We start from the raw sequence: 8,436 nt of genomic DNA on the forward strand, positions 1-8,436 counted from the left end.
TAGGTCCTGGCACCAAGGTGCAGAGCTGTCTGCAGTCACCTGTCTTATCTGAGTCACAACATCAAAAATGTCACCCCAGAGTTCAGTCTAAGAAAGACAAGTAGAATTAGGTAGTATGGAGGTAGTATATGGCCATTTCACATGTTTGGTCTTCATCAGGTAATGAGGGGTTCAAGTAGGTCTCACATGCTATACACAAAATCTGAGCTCAGCAATATCTACAGGCATCACAGAGCCTTCAGGAAGTGACAATTCCTGACTTTGTTCTTACACACAACATTCCCATCTCCCATCTCCATGCTTTTCCACTGGATAGGCCCCATGTAGTTCCTCCTCCTACCTTTTAGAATCCCCAGATTCTTTAAAATCTCAGCTGAACTGCTAACTTCTACTTGAGGAGATACTATCACCTCCCCTCTGACAATTACCTCATTTTTTTTGCCCATGGCATACATAGATTGCCAAGATGCAAAGTATTCATAATGTCTAGCACAGAGGAATCATTTAATAAATTGTTTGTTGAAAAGCCATCTTTAACAAGGCAGGGTCAAGTCCTGAAATAAGTCAAAGCCACAAGTTGAGGAATAAAGTTTCTTTAATGAAGATCATAGGGGAGCAAACCTGCCACCCTGGGGTTGTCCATGAGTGCAGAGCACAGTGAATTTCCCAGACTACAGATCTGTGAAAAGGTTTTTATTCCTTTAACAATTTAACTTTTTAATATTGAACTTCAGTGTTAAAGAAGAGCATTTCCATCCCTGCAGCAGAACACAAAAAGAGGATTCTGTGTGAAACTATGAACCTCCCTTCCCCCCAGGTGGTAAAACAAGCATATGACAAAGTCCATCCACATCTCTGCAGACTGTCCTCTTCTCTATCCTTCCTTCTGCACTTTCTTCTCTTCTTTTTTGTGCTTTAAAAAGATGAGTCAATGGTCTACTTTTTTCTCTCATCATGATTGCTCTGGCCTCATTCCTGAATTAAAAACTGAGAAGAAATAAAGAAACCAGATCTTCTGTAACATAGAAGTACAGTCAAGCAGAATGAATCTAGATGGTGGCCGTATTGTCTGCAACTCAGTCATGTCTAGACTTGGGGTTATTTTTCCCTGCTGATTTTCTTAAATGGCAGGGTGAGAACAAGGCAGAAGTTTCTTCTCTCAAAGCTAGCAAAGCTACTTCAGCTTCAGCAGTCCTAGAAGGAATTCAGTAGAGGTTGACAGTTATGGCAGCATTTACTGAGATAGTCAGCAGTGGAAGCTGGACATTTCCCCTCAACAGTCCTGGGACTGGTTGACTGCAGGACTTACCCTGAACCTCTACAAAGATGGAAAGGAAGAGAATTTCCTCTGCCTTACTGCAGGGGGAGGTGCGGTCCTCATACTTATACTGCATTCAATTCCGTTGTTCTTGTCTTAATATTTACATTGTTAGTCACTGTGTGTATTGCTTTCTTAGTTCTACTTAGTCACTTGATACAAGTTCACATAAGCCTTCCCAAAATTCTCTAAAACCTTCATAATCCCCATTTATTATGATGCAGTAATAGTCCATTCATGTACTGTGTTTGTTTAGCTCTAAGTAGGCAGCTATCTGTTCCAATGGATAGACTGCAAGCTATGTGGCCTGGGCATGTCACTTAATTTTTCCACACCTGAGTTTTTTCACCTGTAAAACGAGGATAATAGCACCTATGTTCTTGTGAGGATCCAAAAAGTTAATAGATGTGAAGTGCCTATTAAACCTTAAAGTGCCTTGTAATACTTTACTGTTCAGTTCTTTCAGTTGTGTCCAACTCTTTATGACCCGATTTTAGGGTTTTCTTGGCAAAAATACTGGCTTGGTCTGCCATATTCTTCTCCAGCTCGTTTAACAGATGAGGAAACTGAGACAAACAGGGTTAGGAGATTTTCCCAGGGTCACAGGTCAGTAGCTCTCTCTCTCTCTCTCTCTCTCTCTCTCTCTCTCTCTCTCTCTCTCTCTCTCTCTCTCTCTCTCTCTCTCTCTCTCTTTCCATCCCTGTCCTGTTCACACTCCCTCCCTTTGTCCCTCAACTTCCCATTTTCTTCTCTCTCACAAATTCCAGCACAAAAACGTAGATGCAAGAGATCTCTCTTGCCTTTCCCCACTTTCTGACCAAGCAGGAAGATAAAGGTGACTCTAGGTTGGACAGAAGCAGCTCCTCGACCCCAGGATGGACAGTTGGGGAATTTCAAAAACAGAAAGGCGGCTCTGTGGCGAAGGAGTGAGAGCCGGGGTCACAGACACTGGTGGAGCCGCGACGTAGCTGTTCGCGGGAGCGCCTGGCTGCGCGAGCTGGACAGCTCCTCGGACTGGGGCGTCCGGGAAGCAGAAGAGTAGGAGGGCCGAGCCTTGGTGGACTCCAGACTGCTGAGGCCTGAGTCCCTACTGTCGCCGTGCAGCCGCGGCAGGGTCCCCCTCTCCAGGGGTCAGGGAGCCGCTGTTGACCAGCTCCTTTCACTCGTTGAAGTTGAGGTCGGTGAGGGGGTTCTGCACCACCACGGTCTGCCGCCTGCAGCTCCTGCGGCGCCGGCAGGTTTGTAGGGACAGAGGCCTCCTCAGCTTCACACTGAACATGTTGTTGGCCGAGCCCCGGAGCCGCAGCCTTAGCTGCTCGATCAGCGAGGGGCGGGCGGTAAGGGTCGTCTCTCCTCCCCCGCTGCGGGATGCGGCAGCAGCGACTCCTGGCTGCTGGACAAGGTGCAGCGGAGGGGTCGGCGGGCTGAGGAGTGCAGAGCCGGGCTCACGGCATCCCTGTGGTCTCCATCGGGCCGGCTACTGAAGAGGAGTTGGCGGGCCAGGATGTCGCAGTATATCAGGTAGTGAGAGCTGAAGAACGGCCGTCAGGGCAGCCGGTTCTCGGGCCCCGGCCTCGGCCCACCGCCGCCCTCCGTGTTGGTCTCCACGTTGCTCAGCTCACTGGGCTCGTCCTCTGCCTCGTCGCCCGCACCCCCTCCGCCTCCTCCGCGGCCTCCGGCCCCCAAGCACATGCTGAGGTCCATGGTGGAGAGGGTGGAGTAGCCCAAGACTATGGAGTGGGTGTCGGCGGGGGGCCACTAGCCAGCTGCCTCTTTGGAGACCCTGGAGGGTGTGGGGGGGTGGGGGTGGAGGCTCGGCGTCCCAGCGTCCTTGGCTTCCAGTGGCTGCCCTGCGGGGCCGTCCTGAACCGCCACCGACTGCAGGCACGTCCCTGGCTCATGGGACTCCTCCTCTGTGTCGTCGTCCGTGCTGCTCCTCAGCCTCCGAGCTTCGCACCTCTTCTTGCGTTTACGGTTGACCGCCAAGGTGAAGGAGATCGCCATCAGCATCACCAGCGTTTACGGCCCTTTCTTTGTGGCCCAGGAGCCCTTGGACTTACCTGAACCTGCCTCTCCTGGGGGCACCGTCCTGCCAATGTTGGGCAGTAGGTACTCTATATTGGGTACTGACTGGGATTCCTCTTCATCTACTGGAGTTCTCCCTCTCTCTTTTCTTCATCATTACTGAAGAACCAGTCCAATTTTGCTGGATTAGCGTCTCTACGATCTTGTACCAGGTCAGGCATGTGAGTCACCATATCCGTCATGTTGTCTTCTGATGTTCTCATAGAGTGGCCCAAATACCAGTGCGAGATTGTGGGGTTCCATCATGTTCTTCTCTGAGTGATCAGCAATGGTTTTCAGGTGCCCCACTAGGAATTTGAGAGTTTCGTAGTAGTGACCAGGAAGATCCCGGAACAGTTTCTGCAGTGTTTTCATTCTCTCTCTGGAGTCTTCAATCCTATTGGCCTCAATGAAGTCATTGTATTTGTCATCAGTGAACAGAAGCTCTGGTGGTTATCTGAAGAATGACTTGAGGAGACTGCTGATGGCTCATCTTGAAGGCTGATGTCCCCAAGCCCTCAGTTTAACTGTTTCTGCAGACTAGGTAAGACAGCATTGTTGCCGGGCACTCGCTAAATGCCCATGGACTCAAGCCCCCTTGCCTCCACCATCTGGCAGCACTCTGACACAATCAGGGGTACCCCCTGGTTATCAGCAGCAGGCTGGCATTCTTCAAGATGAACCCCAAATGCCCTTGGGGAGACCTTTTTATTCTTTTTCATGTTGCTGATGTCCTAGGGGGCTCTCGAGGTGGCAGCACTGTCATCTGTGGTCCCCTGAAGGAGGATCCTGGTTCCTAGGAGATTGGGGAGCATTCTGCTTCAGCAGCTTTGATTTGAGCCCTGTTATTCCTGGGGAGTTCTTGGGAGAAGAGTCTGCTTTGGGGCAAGAGATATGGCTTACTTTTTAGTAGTCATTAAGCTTCTTGCTGATCAGAGCTTGATTAGCAGAACCAGCGTTCTTGCCCTCAGCCCTGCTGTTTTCCCAGATGGCTCTGATGCAGCCCAGCATATCATCACGGTCCTCAGCCTGAAAGAGATATTCACAGAAGTCAGTGGTGGTGAGCCAGAATACATGCCTTCTAATGGTCTCGCTGTAGGAGATGTCCAACAGGCACCAGCCAATGCAGAAGGGTGCTGTCTCCTCCTCACCTGCGGTAGCTGCAGTGCCTGCTTCCTGCCATTCCTTGCCCAGGGAGTGTGAGTGTGTCCAGAGAACAACATAGACACGTTTCCATTGGCACAGGCCACCACCCACTTTCTTTCCCTTCTTGGTGAGGATCTGTTTAAAATATAACCAGCCTTCTCTCCTAATATCACTAAATGTTACATCTGAGAGGTCAGAGGTTGAATGCCTCTTGGAGGGACATCTTCTGATGTGCCCAAACTGTCCAGGGACCCATCTGTAAAGAAGTTTCTCAGCCTTTGAAGGCTGGGCACTCCGTTAGGGAGTCTTGTGGAGAGAGAAGCACTGGTGTGTGAGGGGACAATGAGTGGGATAAGAGGAAGGGGACTTGATTTTTCCCTCCTACTTTTCTCTGAACATCCAAAAGATTAAGGGTTTCCTTACTAGAACACTGCCCTCCAACCAGGGAGAGACACCAGGTTCTAGGGATCTCTGAATCAACAGCTAGAAGAGATCCCAAGGTCTGACTCCACTTCCCTCATTTTAGAAAAAAGGGCACTTAAGGCCCAGAGATGGGTGGTGACCTGCTGAAAGACACATCAACTATAAGCAACCAGGGTTCATTTTCTCATGATGAGCTCCCACGCATATCATCATATACTGTTTCACAGACATTGAGAGAAAGAAGGAAGGAAGGAAAAGGAAATAAGGAGGGAAGGAAGAAAAGAGTTGATTAAGAAAGAAAAGTAAGATTGGGCACAACAGAATTGAAAGACAACTAAGGACGCAGGCTTAGATGATATTTGGAGTATTATAGGTGGTGTGGGGAGAACGTGTTCCTTAATTTGTTGGAGGGAAATGTTTATTCTTCTCTTCTGCATTTCTGTTATAGCTTTCTAAAAGCTAAAAAGAAACAAAGAAACCCTGTAGATTTCATTTTGCTGAAGGGGAAAGTGAGGCAAAAGGGAGAGAAATAGTTATTCAGATGTCTTTTTCCTATTGAAGTCCATCATCCCCTTTACTCTAGTCAATAAGTTTCTATGACAATCAACAATGGGATCAAGCCTGTGAACAGCTGTTCTATTTCCAGCCTAGTGAGAGATAGGGAGATGTAGTCACCAAACAATTTGGAAGGGGAAGACCCTCAGGGTTTCTGTGCAGCACAGGAACAATTGCTATTTACACTCCCTCTGAGCTAAGTACATGAGACACCTGGGACTCAAAAGATGCTGCTTAAATAGACATTGAGAATGCGGTACTGAGATACAAGGAAACTTAATGTTAGTAAACATTGATAATAAAGATTGTATTGCTTTGTATGGTTTGTGTCTTGTGCAAAACTACACATATATGGCCTATATTGAATTGCTTACCTTCCCAATGGGGATGGGTAGGGAGGGAGGAAAGAGGAGAAGTTGAAACTCAAAGTTTTAGGAAAAACTATTGAGTATTGTTCTTGCATACAACTGGGAAACAAGAAATACAGGTAATGGGGTACAGAAATTTATGTTGCCCTACAGGACAAAAGAGAAGATGGGGATAAGGGAAGGAAGAGATGTTAGAAGGGAGGGCAGATAGGTGGTAGGGGTAATTAGAATGCTTGGAACTTTGGGGTGAGGGAGGGGAGAGATGGGAAGAAAATTTGGAAATTTTGTTGAAAATTTTGTGGAAATGATTGTTGAAAACTTAAATAAATAATTTTTTGAAAGAAGAAAGATTTCAGTGAAGAGTCTTGTGTGGATACAGTGAATTCAAGAGTAATTCCCTCACCCTCAGGCTGTGTCAGAGATGCCCCTTGGAAAATTTCTACTATCTCTAAAGTGGTGCTAATCTATGGCACATTGGGAGTCTTACGTTGAGGCCAGAGCAGTGGGAGCAAGACAAGCAATGATGGGGAGAGCATTATGACCCTTTCAGAGCTGGAGGCAGAGAACTCTAGCTCAGTCAGAAAGGTGGGAGATATTGGAGTCTCAGGCTGGGTTTGTGAAAGTCCCTTAGAGATCATCATGCAAAACAGTGCTGGTCCTACCTCAACTGCAGGACCATGTGACTAGTTATATGCACATGGAGGGAGTAGCCCAATTGTATTTCATTGAAGGTATGACCTCATTTGGTCTCTTTCTTTATAGCTATAACCTGTCTTAGGCTGGCCATGGTGTTGTCTGTGGCAGGGGACCAATTGTGTTATAAATGGGGGAGGCTTCTCTACCTTGCCGGGAGAGATCAGATAGATCTGGGTCTAAAGATCAAGAGTTGACAAGTGTCTAAGCAAAGAATGGAATTAAGGAAGGAAGAAAAGAAAGAAAGGAAGGAAGGAAGGAAGGAAGGAAGGAAGGAAGGAAGGAAGGAAGGAAGGAAGGAAGAAAGAAAGAAAGAAAGAAAGAAAGAAAGAAAGAAAGAAAGAAAGAAAGAAAGAAAGAAAGAAAGAAAGAAAGAAAGAAAGAAAGAAAGAAAGAAAGAAGATTAAGTGACTTGCCCAAGGTCACATAGCTAGCAAGTGTCTGAGGCCAGATTTGAACTCAGGAAGATGAGTATTCCTGACTTCATGCCCCACATGCTATCAAATCTGTCACCCAAAGCAAGTTTAAAAGTAGACTTTTTGGGATACTTCCTCCATGCTACTTCTCTAACCTCTTTTCACATAACTCTTTTTTATTCTTGCTTTTCTTTAATTGTTTATTTAGTATTTTATTTTCCCCTAATTATATGTAAAAATGATTTTCAACATTCTTTTTAAAACTTTGAGTTCAAATTATCTCCTTTCCCAGGCTCCCCTTGAGAAAGCAAGCAATTCAATATAGGTTATATAGGTGTCGTCATGCAAACACATATCCATAATCAGCATGTTGTGAAAGAAAACATAGCAATAAAACTCAAGAAAAATAAAATACAACAAAAAGTATACTTCAGTCAGTATTCAGACACCAACAGATCTTTCTCTGGAATGGTTAGAATTTTTCTTCATAAGTCCTACGGAGTTGTCTTGGATCTTGGTATTGCTGAGAACAGCTAAGTCCTTCACAGCTGATCATCTTATAATATTGCTGTTAGTTTGTACACAGTACATTTTATTTTGTATCAGCCCCTGCAACCATTTACAGGTTTTTCTGAGACCATCCAGCTCATTATTTTCATAATATGATAGTATTCCATCACAATCACACTCTACAATTTGTTCAGCTATTCCCCAAATAATGGGCATGCCCTCAATTTTCAATTACTTGCCCCCAGAAAAGAGATACTATAAATATTTTTGTATGTATAAAGTCCTTTTCCTTTTTGTTTTCTATCTCTTTTGGACTACAGACCTAACAGTGATATTGTTAGGTCAAAGGGTACGCATGGTTTTATAGCCCTTTGGGCATAGTTCCAAATTACTCTGCAGAATGGTTGAATCAGTTCACACCACCACCAACAGTGCATTAATGTCTCCTTTTCCCCACACTCCCTTCAACATTTATGATTTATTTCTTCTATCTTATTAGTCACTCTAATACATAGGAGGTAGTACCTCAGAACTTTTTCAACTTGCATTTTATGAATCAATACTCAGAGCATTTTTAATATTACTGCAACTGAAAACTGATCATATTTTTTTGAGCATTTATCCATTGTGAAACGACTCTTTTATTTATAAATTTGATTCAGTTCTCTATGTTTGAGAAATGATGCCTTTATCAAAGAAACTTGTTTCAAAATTTTTCACAGTTGTGATTACTAACTATATTCCCCTCTATTCTATTCTCTCTTTCTTTTCACACTATCCCTTCCCAAAGATGTTTTGCTTCTGACTATCCCCTTCCCCTATGTGGCCTCCCTTCTAGTAGTCCCTCACTCCCCCACCTCATGTTTTATTTTATTCTTCTCTTACTTTCCTATGGGGTAAGACAGATTTCTATGTCCATCACAGTGTGTATGTTATTCCCCAT

At 45.2% G+C, this 8,436-nt stretch overlaps 1 pseudogene; it reads right to left on the minus strand.

Moving 5' to 3' along the window:
• Positions 1-577: 577 nt before the first annotated feature.
• LOC140520074 (rho GTPase-activating protein 23 pseudogene) lies at positions 578-4,932 on the minus strand (annotated as a pseudogene).
• Between the last annotated feature and the right edge of the window lie 3,504 nt (positions 4,933-8,436).

The sequence above is a fragment of the Notamacropus eugenii genome, chromosome 1 (genome assembly GCF_028372415.1).
Source record: "Notamacropus eugenii isolate mMacEug1 chromosome 1, mMacEug1.pri_v2, whole genome shotgun sequence".
Lineage (NCBI taxonomy): Eukaryota > Metazoa > Chordata > Mammalia > Diprotodontia > Macropodidae > Notamacropus > Notamacropus eugenii.